Genomic DNA, 14,052 nt, shown 5'->3' on the forward strand with positions numbered 1-14,052 from the left:
TTAAAATGTGTTCCGAGGCCCCATAGTTGAGTGCCTGCCACTCTTTCTCATCCCCAGGCAGATTTAATGCCTAACACTACTCCCGAGAGCAATGAGCCCACCCCGGCACATCGAGGGGTGTAGTCCTGCTCTCTCTCTCTCTTTCTTCTCTGCTCTCTCACCTCTCTTCACTCTCGTCTTTGTGGGGGGTATTGTGGAGCAGAACCTTGAAATCCCACCAGAATGTTTCTTTAGGTCAGAAGATTGACCTCTCTGCCTCCCGTTGAAGACATCAGAATAGGAAATATATGTCGGCACTCATAATAAACAGTGTCCTTCCCCTGCAGTCTGCAACAGACGCTCAATAATGTTTGTCCATCAATTCAACATTTTTATTTGGATGTTGCAATTCTGAAACTTACTGTACATCAGCAATTGCGTGTCAGCAGCAGAAAGATGGATTTGCTTGGACAGTGCTGTGCTCCTTTAAGAATCGCACTCTCAAAAAAAGGTTGTGCTTGACAGCTACAGTTCCTTGGACTGACAGCAGCTACACTGTGTGATTCTGATGAACTCAGGTGGAAGACAAGCAATCATGATGAAATCTGCACCGGAAATCTTCTGTCCCGGTGTGAAGCCATTTCATTGGCCAAAGTCTTGGTCATGTGATAACAGACAGACTTCCATTATTTTTGATCTCGAACTGCTGCTTCCATACGTAACACATTGTGACTCCGGCTGTGAGCTACAGCTAACTAATTAATTTAACACTGTAAAAAGATGATATATGCAATAAAGGTAACAGATTCTTGAGGACATAAAAATCTGTTTTTATTTTTCTTTTCACATAAATGCTATTAGAACAACGGCTGGATATTGTATTTGCATTGCATTCCTGAAAGCACTGGTTGTTTATGTAGGCGCTGTCCTGAATGAAGTTGTTATTGCATATTAAAATCTGTCGTTACTTCCAATTCGGTTGAGAATAACCTCTGGCAGTCAAACTTACTGTTGGAAGCACGTTTATGAAATCCACATTGCAGAGTGTAGCAGGTAGTATCTAATGGCCAAAGTCTGTGCAAAACTAAACAGATTTGACGTGATATGATTTCGAAAAACTGAAGTCCTTCGGACCTGTTTACCACTTTGGCTCCCTTTCTGAGATTAATAAAGCATTTCTATTATATTGTATTGATATTATCAGTTTATTTACCCCAGCTAGGTGGTGGATGAATATAAACAACAACTCACTGTTAATGTCGCCATGAGAAAAATGGAAATGTATTCTAAATTTTTTTCTATTTCCCGGCAAAATAATAGATTGAGTAACAATAAAAGAGTAATTTATTGACAAATGAAATCATTGCAATTTTATGTTCTCTTTTATGCTCACTAATAATTATTAAAACTCAAAGCTGAACCCCAGAGCTGAATGTTTGATCTCATCCTCTACGGCAGCAATACTTGAATTTCCACAAATGTTGTTGCTTTGTGTTTGTTTTGTTTTTTGTTTTTTTAGAATGCCTGCTGTTTTATTTAAATTACTCGTGCAAAACTGTAAAACTGCAAACTCATTAAAGGGAGCTACCACTGGACACATTATGCTCTTCATTTACATGCATGGGAATGCAGGCGTGGTTTTGAAATGCATCACTGCCAGCACACTTGCTCTGAGCATCAACATTTGGCAGGATTGTCAATCAGTGTTGGTATGACCTGGCAGCTAATCTGCCTTTTGACTGGCAGAATATGGATCTGAAATATCAACTATTTACTGGTATTTATCAGGCAGACATAAAGATTTTCTCTCAGACCAGAGCATTAGAAGAAGACACATTTCCAATATTCCCCCCTGCATGTGTGAATGAGTCAGTGGAAACCGGCTCCATTTCGTTCCCAATGTGACAAACGATTCCGTGTTTTGGAAGAAGAGAGTCCGAGTGAAGATGTAATAATATGGAAACACAGACTTCGGTCTGAGTGCATTTCTCCCCTGCTGTTCCTGTGCAGTCATATTTTGAACTGGATAGAGGAGGGTGAATTTCATATTGACTGACTGATTATACTCATTGAATTTGCAGTGAACAAATGGAAGGATGAGCTGTAGGCTTGTGTGACTGTACGAATGCTGGGCTGGCAGCTCCAATAAAGCCTGAGGGGGCTCAGGTCTACCTGGAAGTGTCTGGGAGATGATGTGATTGTTGCTGATGATATGGGGTAATGGATGTGTATAGCTTTCAATCCACCGGCAGTCTCTCCTTTTCCTCTGCCTGCAGTGGGGGATCTCATTTTGTAAGCACCTCCAGAAAGTTATTCCCAGAGACCGAGTGTCTCACTCCATCTAGTTGACTAAACAGAGCTCCAACAAAGCTTTGGGTATGTGTTTTTATAATGAGAGCTTCTTTTGCTGATCCCAGACCACCTCTTGGCATTTCAGCTATAGCTATGTAGTGTTTGATAATAAATAACCCCAGTAGAGTTACTTTATATTCTCACAGCAAACAAGCCTCTGGACTGGATACAGCTGATGATCGATTGGCCGGCAGTCTAATAGTTTGCAAATGTACAGTATTCAAATGAATGAGGCAGTGCAACAGCCTGAAGCAAAAGTGAAGTAATGATTTATGAGTAGTGGCACATCGACTTCAATACATCCCATTTCTCACCTACCATAACATTACCTTTCATGGTTCTTTTCTGCTGAATGCACCAGATCTCCAGTATGAGTGAGAGTATGGTGTGTAGTCTACATCCCGGGGTAAAAACTAAATTAGTAACATTAAGATTTAAAACTTTAATGACAGAAGATTAAAAATCCCATGTTTGTCATTTGTGGAGTTACGACAAAGCTTTTTATGTTTTCAGGTTATTTTTAAATAATTAATATTGATTACAGCATAAAGATGAAGAATCTGCACCGTGCAATATCTGCAAATGCAATAAGCCATTATTGAAGCCCAATTTGATGTTGACACTTTAATTTCCCTTGAATTCCAGAAGGATTTAAAGCCTAATTTAGTCTTATTTCTTCTGGAAATCATCAACTAAATGGACCAATGTGATCCACGAAAAGCGATCTGCTTCAGATATCAAAAACAAATTCATCTTATGAGATCAGACTCTGGTTTCTGTGTTTGTTTTTAACATTTAAACTAGAGTATAGAGAATATGGATAATTCTACTGTGATTCTGAAGTTTGTTGCTGCTCATGTTGAGGCAGCTTCCGAAAATCCTTGTAGGTACTGAAGTAAAGAAGCGTGTGTTTGGGAGATTAGATCTTTGTTGTAACAATCCATCATGGCAATGAAGCCTTGGGAAGACTATTGATTTCCCTTTTATGTGATGAGGGATTTGTGGGACGAGCAGCAGAGTTGAATATGAAGCTTTCGTTAAAAGAAAAATTGCCAAATTTTCGTTCCTGTTGTGATGGACAGTCGTTGTGTGACCAGGCTGGTGACGCCATGACGTGGACGAGTCAGACTGTGTGGTTGTTCCACACGCTACAAAGCTGCTCGTTAAAAACACCAAACAGGAGTCAAAGGCAAAGCAACCCACACAGTCAGCTCTGTTGCTCATCCCACAAATGCATGCCCCTTGCAAATGTTACAACAGAACAAAGAAATAAATGTATGCATTTTGAGTCTCTCCTGATGTATTCATCATTTGTTAATTGTTGGAAATACGAGTCACACGTTCCTCCGTCGAGCTAATGCTAATTGCATTTTGTCATTTTAATTTTTCTCCATTTTCAAAAGTTGAAGTTCATATAACCTAAAATCCATGTAATAAAAAGAGGACTCACATTTGGGCGACTCTGTAAGAATTTCTAAATCTAGCGAGCTTCTGTAGTCATGCTCTGTGCCGTGATTGTTTAAATTTGTCATTTCATTCATTCTTAATTTATTCTTCACACTCATTGCCACAACTGCACTCTGATGTGCCATTAAAATGTGACTTAAGCTGTCTGTTTGTCACCGTCATTTTAATGGCACGTCATTATTCCGTCGTCTGGTCCGCAGGACTGCCTGCTGAATAATTACAAACTACTTTTACAACATTCTACTAATTTAGACTGTCACAAAACAGAAATATTGTTTTGCAGACTGCAGCTGAGCGTGTAATTCAGGTTTCATAGTGTTTCCAGAGAGCGAGGAGGAGGAGAAGAAAGCGCTGAGGACTGCTGCGACCTGTTATCTAATTGATTGTGATACAGTGAGGATTCTGCTGCTGGTCTGAAACCTGGTGACCTTCACCACTCAGACCATGTGACAAGTGAACCTTTCAGCCAAGATGGAGGGAGGCGCTCTGTCGGCTTCCTCTCTCCCCTTGTGAAGTAGCTATACATTTATTTCGATCAGGCATTGTGATTGCAAACAAATATCGTTCTTGCTGTAATTGCTTATAATCGAGCAAATGACTTCAGCTAATGTCTGTACCGTGACTCCATCGTCACTTTGGACTTGTTCCTCTTATTTTAATCAGACCCTTGTTTCTGTAAACAACATTACTCACTCACCCCGATGATGGATGCGATTTTACTGCATCCTTTTTATGATACCTGTTCTTCTTTAAAAGCAACAATTTGGTGAGAGCAGCATCTAAACATTAGAACTTTCTGCTCCTTTATGATACATCATATGTGCCTTAAACTGATAGAAGACCTGCAGGTGATGAATACGGAATTAAAAAAGATCAGTTCTGTGCTATTGACTTCACTCATGAAAGGCATGTCGATTCTGACTGGTTTAAGCTTTGTATTTGTCAAAGCTTTATTCAAGTGTTCATGGAAGGAATAATCATTAATGAAAACAAAACAAATAAGTATGGAAATCACCATTAATTTGATTTATCTATAATTCCTATGCAAATATAAAAATATAATATATAGTTTGCATTCTTAGCTCTTCCTAAATGACTGTTTTCTTTACATTAGTTGCCCTCCATTCCATCTGATCCAAATCTGAGTTGTAGGGAGCTGAGAGGTGAAAGGCAGGATTACTATTGCACATCATCAGTAGGGTAAAGCTAACCTGTCTCACGACGGTCTAATCCCAGCTCACATTTCCTGTTAGTGGGTGAACAATCCAACACTTGGTGAATTCTGCTTCTCAATGATAGGGAGAGCTGACATCAAAGGATCATAAAGCAACGTTGCTGTGAATGTTAGCTGTCAGAAGGAAAGCCCCCAAAGCAGGGGTGTCAAACATAAGGTCTGTGGGGCAAAAGTGGCCCATAAAATGCGCCAATCCGGCTGAACCACCAAGAAAATTGTAAAAATTTCAAAGAAAACGTTGATTTTTTAAAAACAAATTTCCTAAGAGTAGTAGACACAACACAGGGACCCGAGCTAAGACATCAGTGGTGCTGCCATGGTAAATGGACTTCACTCATATTGCGCCTTTTTGCTTCACATGGTTCATCACATTCACCCATCCACATACCTTTGGAGGCTGCAGCCACGCAAGGTGTTGTCAGGAGTTCAGTGTCTTGCCCAAGGACACTTTGGCATGGAGACAGAGATGGGAATCAAATATGCAACCTTCCGATTGGGAGACGACCACTCTACCAACCGTCCCATGCCATGGAACTGGCACTAGCCTCAAATGGGGTTGGGCGGTAATAAGCTATCCCGGTGGATCTAAAAATAGCAATGGTATCAATTACATTACCATCACTTAAAAAAAAAAATCTAAATAATGAGTGTTTGTCCAGCACTTATGTATGTGTGGTTCACTTTGCTTTCAAATACAATTAAAACAATTTGTAGGCAAAAATAATGTAATGCTTTTCCAAAACAGCTTTTGAATATTTATATAATAAAGTTAGAAAAGAGGTTCACATATCAGTTGAGTGAGAATCACCGACAGCTGCACCTGGTCATCAGTTAACATGACACCATATATGTTGGTGACCATCCACACTGTAAGACCTGAACAGAAACTTAAACCTAAATCCCTACTGACAACCTGCTTCCGTTATAGCCGAACAGTGGACAGTCATACTGCTGTGCTCAGAAACTCCATCCAGAACTGAGAGAATAAACTTTCCAACTACAGTTCAGGACCAAAGACAGAAAACGGCGTGCCCTCGGACTATACCGTGATATTGTCAGGCTTTATCACACAGCTGGCAGCAGGACAGTGAACTGCAGAAAAGGCTGAATTGGGACTATCAGAGTTCATACCGGGAAGCTGACGTCAATGTATAGACCTACAAACAAATATATGGAAAGCCAGAGTCTCGTGAATGGAGCAGTATTTCTCCAGCCTGGGTACAAGCATGACATGAGCACTACTTTATGTTATACAGTGCAACGTTTCACCTTATAACAGGATGACATATTGTTATAATGAGAAACTTACCTTTGAATGAGGAAATGTGTCACAAAGTGATTTTTAATTAGTGACAGTAATACTGTATACCGGGAACACCAACTCTAGCTTCAAAGCAGTGCTGTCAGGGTGAGTTTGTAAAAACACACATTAGAGGTGCTTTTTTGTTGTTGTTGTTGTTTTTTCAGACATTTCAGTATGTTTTGCAGTAGAAGGTTTCATTAAAATTGGCTTTATGTTGACACTAGTCATTTTCAGTAGTAATGTCTTGGTCTTGGACATTTCCATTTATGCTCTGCCCTGCAACAAAGAAAAACTTTAAAGTATATTTGAAGGTTATCATGACACTATTTTACCAATCCAGCCCAATTAGGTTGAACTTTGTATGTATGTGTCCCCTCAGCGAACATGCCTTTGCCTTAATGGGTCATGGAGCGATGGACAAGCTTCTCCACACACACTCAAACATACTCTCAGTTCAGATTCACAGTTTGTGTAAGCAGACTGTATTCATACAGAACGGTCCTGCTCGGAATACAAACACTTCTTCTTTGTGTGCTAACAGTGTCTCCACCGTTCTGCCCTCATTTTTCATGTTTGTGTTTTTATTCAGTGGATTCATCTACTCTCTGGCCATGATAATAAAGTCTCCTGCTCTGCTTAGAAACACATATTTGCTGTCGTTAAATTACTAAGATATATATTGGAAGGGAGAGGAGAGTCACTTTAGCACTTTGTGTATTTACTAGTTACTGCAATTAAAAAGTAACTTCCAGGAAAAGTAACATTTGTCTTCTTCAAGTGGGCTGTTTCATTATTGTGCTTCATGCATTAGTGGCCCTGTCAGCTCATTAAGATGATTCACTTGTTAAATTCAGCGGAAGTTAAATCAGACACTCCTAGGATGAGGCATGATAAACGGGATCCTGGTGGGTCTTGCAAAAGTAATTTAAACTAATGAAACTGAAAAGAAAAGAGTACTAAATACCTAAAATCAACTACATAGAAATGTGCAGAGAACTCTTTGGTGTTAGTTGATGTTTAACTCATCACAAGTTCTGTGTTTGAAGTCTAATTGTAAAGTCACCTCAAAAGTTAGTTCAAGGTTAATTATAATATCACCTTCCAGTAAATGGGAGTTTAGTAAAACAGGAACAATACTGCTCCACGGATGTCAACAGCTTGGGACAAGATTGATGCTGAAGTTACCCATAAGATTTCTATGATTCCGATTCCATTTTCAATTCTCCTGAACTGGAACCAAACGTTGGAGCGTTTGCGCCTCTTGGCACCAGGTTGCTGGCTGCACTGGTGAATGACGTGGCCTCGCATGCTGTGCAGTTTGAGTCAGCTTCGCAACGTGTGTGGTGACGTCGTTCACGTCCACTGGAATCGATAAGGGAATTGTTTGCAAATTTGGCAAACGATTGGAAGGAATTGAAACACTGCGAACTGGTTCTCAACAAGAACTGGCTTTCTATTCCCATCCCTAATGACAACACTCAAAATGTCAATAATTGTAAAGGCATTTAAAATTGCATGCAACATGTTGGTCTATATTATAATATTTATTCTCATTCTGTATTTTATGTCTGTTATTTAATAGTGTGATTGTTCCAGCAACGGTGAGCTGTGGTAGGGGATTTGTGTGAAGCAGGACAAGGGACCAATGACTATAAAAAGGAAAGAAAAGCTGAGCACAATGTAAGAGTTTGTGCAGGTCTGAGAGGGAGCAGAGCTGTCATCACAGCACACCATACGCATGATGCTGTTGCCATTTTTAGCGCCTGCTTTCCAGTTTGCAATGCCCTATTAGACAAAATGTCCATCTGCCAATATATTCAAAATGCACTGTGCAGGTTATTAACATGCCCTTGGCAAAAAGGGTTTGGCTCTGTGGGGCAAGCATCTCCATAAATCGCTGCAGAGGCAGTTTTATTACAGGTTGTAAATAGAAATCCATGCCATATTTTATGACAGCCATCACTAACTCATTCTGATTCTTATTACCTCTCTGTTCTTTGACTTGGGGACCATTCACAGACACAAGTTTATGCGTATAAGGGATCGACTGTAAAGGAATTTATTCCTGATGTAATTGCATCCTCAACTTGCGCCACACTTTTGGCTTCAATTGCTGTTTTCATGTACATTATAACAAGACCAGCCTGTTTCCCAGTGGTTACATTAAATATTTACATATGGATGACTGTAGCGAGGATTTGATTGAAGAGCTACTTAGTGCAACATGTTATGGAGGTGCAGGATACAATACATTTTTGATTAGCGCACAGTATTATTCAAGCACATTGAGTGTGAAAGGAGCCATCATTTCCACAGACACGGTGGCGATGTGTTCACCACCATCATGTATAGAAATGGTAGGTTATGTAATTCTGTTATGAGGAATTTGCATTTCAAGAAAATGAAGCAGCAGCTTATTTGTCCACAGGGGAAGGTCCCATCACACTCACGACCTTCAATTTCAACACTGACCAGTTGTTTGACAGGCCAGCCAGGTACATATGTACATTGCAAACAAATTTACTAATCTCCCTACAAGCGCTCGCCTTTCCTGGTTTGGCTTGTTTACACATTTGAATTGGCTGACGGCGCCATAATCAGCTTATGATCTTTATTTGGTTGCCAGGAGGCACACTGGGAGTAGTGTGCCGCTCCAGTATGGTGCTTTGTTTACGCAAACTGGATATTGTTTTTATATCTGAAAAATATTGTGTAGAATATGTCGTGAGTCTCATGTAACAACAATAAAATAATAGAAAATGTGAGGCATTAAGTTGCTGACCAATGACAGTTGCTCACACTGATAATTTGACTTTTCTTGCTCTGATTCTGATGAATTATAATTATACTGTTGGTCACTACCTCCGGATTATCAATGTGGGAGAAACAATAATTTCAGGCCAGTACCATTGTGCTTTCAACAGGGGATAACAACCAAACCTACTTCAATTCAGACTTCCAAACTGCACCCTTGTTCTGTGGCGGGACGCAGTTGGGCGGAGTGAATTGGGATGGATGGTTGGATTAGAAATGCTGGGAGTGAGTAGATTATCCAGTATCTGGGCAGGCAGATGCGCAGACGAGAAAATGACTACACAAAGAGCCAGATCTCCATCAGGGGATCAATTCATGGTGCTCGGTCTTTCACTTCCTGTGAAAAAGAAAATTTCATGGTGTGTTTTCAAGAGGCCTGCATCGGAAAAACGTCAAGAGGAACACTCCCCCACCACACACACACACACACACACACACACACACACACACACACACACACACACACACACACACACACACACACACACACACACACACACACACACACACACACACACACACACACACACACACACACACACACACACGTGTCCCACGCCTTTCCTCTCCCGTAAGCTGCACTCACACACTCTGCTTTTCGGGGTTTCTTGGTTTCAGATGTGCAATGAAACGTGCAGAAATGCGCAGTTACATTCAAGACGCATGGGCGCATGCATGCTGTAACCTATATTTGCTGAGTATGGTGAATGCCTCTGTGTAAATGTTTTAAGAGGTTTAACCAGCGCGAGCTGGAATGAGTAGTGCTGTTGGCTGAGTTTCTCAGCCCGGGGCCCCTCGCCTCGCTCCCCCATTTTGCCCAGTAGAGCTTCATCCTTATCGCTGTCCTGCACCCCATCGCTGCTGAAGCTGGGCTCCTCTCCTGCTTGACCACATTTATCCGGGGGGTTCTTGTCTGTGGGTGATAAGCTGTCAGACTTGCCAGTCTGGATATAGGGGTTCGCACATCTCTCTCTTCACTCCACTCTACTCCTCTTTACTCTGCACTAGTAGGGACTGTTTCGGTGGCTGTGCCCCACTCAACAACACTTTTCTGCATCTTTAGTTTACATTATTGTTGACGAGTCCACACTGCACCCATGCTTCCTCCTTCTGTGACTTTATACAACCAGAAGAACCACAAACAACTTGGAGGAGTGTTTCGTGTAGCAAGCTCAGTTTAATGAGCTCATTAAAAAACACAAAATATTAATTAATGTCCACACCACCTGAACTGGAACCCACAGTGGTGTAGTGATAAGAACCTCGCTTCAGAGGAGGGACATCCCAGTTTTAGATCTTTCTCTTAGGACAAATCCTCATAGTCTGTAATTCGATTTCCCCCACAGTCCAAAACCAGGCATCTGAGGGTAACTGGTCTCTCTAAACCAGGCTGGGGCATCACGTGGCCTGGGGGCCACATGTGGCCCTTTAGCTCTGCTTCGCCGGTCCTCAGGGTGTCACTGGAAAATCCTGAATCAAATGAAAATGACTCCATTGTAGTCCTTATTACACCTAATATCGTCACTCTTTTTCAGGTGATGGGCCTGAAAGATTATTGGTTGTTTCTCGCATCTTGGCTGGCAGAGCTAGCAATCTTCAAATCGCAAAATTGGGGTTTGACAGTAGAAAAAGAGACTATTAACAAAAAAAAAAAATGACATGTTTTTGAAAACTGAAGTTGAAATTTTGAAAAAATGTATCATGATTTCCAGAAAAACACTGGAAAAGACTGAGAATAAGACTCGTGGAGCAACAGTAGCTCCAAAAAGATTTTTTTATCAAAATATAATTCTTATTAAGGAAAACTCAAGTCAACTAACGTCTCGACCCTCAAAAGTTATGATAGTGTTTCATGTGGCCCTTTGGGAAACCAGTTGCTCTAAACCAGGGGTCGGCAACCTTCAACACTCAAAGAGCCATTTGGACTCGTTTCCCACTGAACAGAACACACTGGGAGCCGTACCCAACGTGACATCTGTGGTAGTGAACATCAAGCATCGTTCCTCCACACGTCTGCTGACTGGTAGTGACGATCGTCGCTCTCAACAAGTTGGCAATATTAAAATATCTCATCTGTTGTGAACACTCCTGTTATTGTTCACATACGTCGCTTTGCTCTCACTGGTTGTTTTGTTGACTGGGCTTATTGAAACGTCGGCGCTCCACAGCACCGGGGTCATCTGACGAGGTTCAGACGCTCCTCTCAGTAACAGGAGAGGAGGAGATCCAGCGGGAGATGGACACTGCAGTCCGGATCGAGAAAGTTTTCCGCCGTGTCACAGATAAAGGAAGCTCACGGCTTCGGATGACCGCAGAGCTGCAGCTCCAGCTGCTGTGAGCAGTGATCGCAACGACTGAGCTCTTTGCGCCACTATTGTAGCGTAATGACGTTACATCCCTGCTTCGTTCACAACTTCGTCTACATTTTACCGCACTCTCTGTGGTGGGACCACGCAACACAGTTGGTTCTGGGTGCACTTTGCCTTATCGTACCACCCCGGCCCGCCGCGCTTTGGGATGAACTGCAATGGGACCGAGGCTCAAGGAGCCCAGTAGAGGGACCAAAGGGCCGCATGCGTCTCCAGAGCCGCGGGTTGCCGACCCCTGCTCTTAACCAAAGTGTGGTTGTCTGTGACACTGAAGGACTTGTTCAAAACCCGAGAGTCGCTCTACTGAACGGTGACTCATGAGTCTTCACGCCCATTCACTCGTTCACTTGTTCTCTTCAGCTCACATGATTCATGAGGCGTTCCAAAGAATCGTTCACCTCTTCTAAATCGGTCAGGTGTACGAAGTTCGTTCAGTACAGGCGAATCGTTGCTTGAGAAGCTCAACAGTGCCAACTGTTTTTTCAAGAATTTATTCCAATATGTTTAGGTTTATATGCAGCGGCCGCTGACCAATAGAGGGCGCCAGCGCCCCTCTGGGAGCAAGAAGCAGGAAAAAAAATTATAAAAGAAATCGTTCGTTTTTAATCATTTCAAAATATGTTTATGCCAGCAAACTAGAAATGGGCCCTGAACTGTATGTGTTTCATTTTCCATAAAGAATCCAATAAAAGAGAGGTTTTCTTGATTTCTCTGTCCTCAGTAGTGTGTGTGTGAGCAACCTGGGTTAGACAGGCAACATTGTTGTAATGTGGTTTATAAACTCACTGTATTTGAATGAAGTTAACATTGGCTGAATTTGAATGATAATGAAGAGCCCCTAAGAAATGTATCACCAGCCGCCACTTTTTATATGTTTAGGTTAGTGGAAATGGTGACTCAGACCCCAGGTTCACATTCATGAAGGACTCATAAACTCTTCACTCACTTCAAGGAGTCGAGTTTCCCTTCACGACTCTGACGCACTGGTGACCTGTATCTTTCCCATTATACTGGCTTCCTGTTTCAGATGTTTCCATGTCAAACTTTTGGTAAAAACCTGCAGCTGCATGTTACAAACCTGTGTCCCATGATGTGCAGTGGCTCTTTGACTGTGTTGATTTAAAAAATGTTAAATAACATCTCTGTCTTTGCTGCAATGAAGTTATTGCTCATAATATGGATATGAAGAATAATTACAGCCATTACAGCCACAGTTGTAATTTCAAGGTTCTTGCTGTCCGCCCCTGTCTAATGAAGGAGCAGTGCAATGTGATACAGACTGTAACAAACTGTTGCTGAGGATCACTTATTTCTTACTTCATGCCTAATGTATTCTCATACTGTCCTCTACTAACGGCTTGCATCCAGGCTACTTGGTGCTTATCCTTGGTAGTGTCGTTTAAATTTGTAGCCCAAGGTAACATTGCCAGCCTTTTATATGCAAAAAAAAGATTAATCTCTAAGTATTTCTGTTTAACAAAAAAAGCTCCGGGCTACTATTGAAAAAGTCCTACTTAGAAATGTAGACATGCAACAATAAGTATTGTAGCTTTAAAGTTAGAGTTTCTTCACTTGTAGCATATTTTCTATGTAATTTTATATCTCAATTAACAAGAGAGTCCCATAATTAAAAATTTTGTACTTTAGTTATTGTGTAATAGCCCAGAGAGAGGCAAACATTATACTTGTTTATCTGTCATCAGAAATGTGCATTGCCAGCTTATGCTCCTGCTGGTTTGTTCGAGGAAATATATATCTTGTCTCTCGTGCGCACAGAGCCTAATAACAGTTACCGGTGTTGTTTCAGGTTGTTATGAAGCGAACGCGAGATAGCGTAAACGAAGAGGAAAGTGTAGAGTAAACCTGTAAAGACTCAGTGTGGTTTTAGAATATTAATTTCCAGCGTGTATAAAAAATTATGGACTTGATCATAGGTTTCCTCTGAAGCTGTAATTAGGACATTAAAGCCATGGTGTGTGTACGACAGCCTGTTCATTCTCCCTGCTAGTGAAGTACCTGCTTTATGAACTTGGGAGCGTAATGACCTTGGGGCTTTAAAGAATGTGACTAATATCTAGATAAACCGTGCACTTGAGAAAACAATATATACCTAGATTTATGTATTAATTACAGTATTGATGATTTTATGAGTTGGAGGTTTTCTACAGTTCTTGTTAATGTGTTCACGTAAGCTGCTGTATTGAGGAGTGACTCTGAGGACGCTGTAATAAAAGACAGCTACAGTTGTTGGTTTTCACTGATGGAAATCTAATTTTTGGGGCGATGCGATGTGCGGTCGTTTCATTCTCCGCGCCGTACGACCTGATCACTCGCAAAATTGCTAATGTACTCCGACTCCAAGTCAACCGTGAAGACGAGCTCCTTTTCTCTGTTTCGTGTAATTTGAAAATTACATGTTTTCACATTCTGGATTATTGGTTTGACCAAACAATGTCAAGATGTTGAATTTAAACAGTTCCCACCAGTTTAACTAAAACAATTAACTGGCTTTTCACAATGAACATTAAAGTTGC

The sequence above is a fragment of the Lipophrys pholis genome (genome assembly GCF_963383615.2).
Source record: "Lipophrys pholis genome assembly, chromosome: 3".
Lineage (NCBI taxonomy): Eukaryota > Metazoa > Chordata > Actinopteri > Blenniiformes > Blenniidae > Lipophrys > Lipophrys pholis.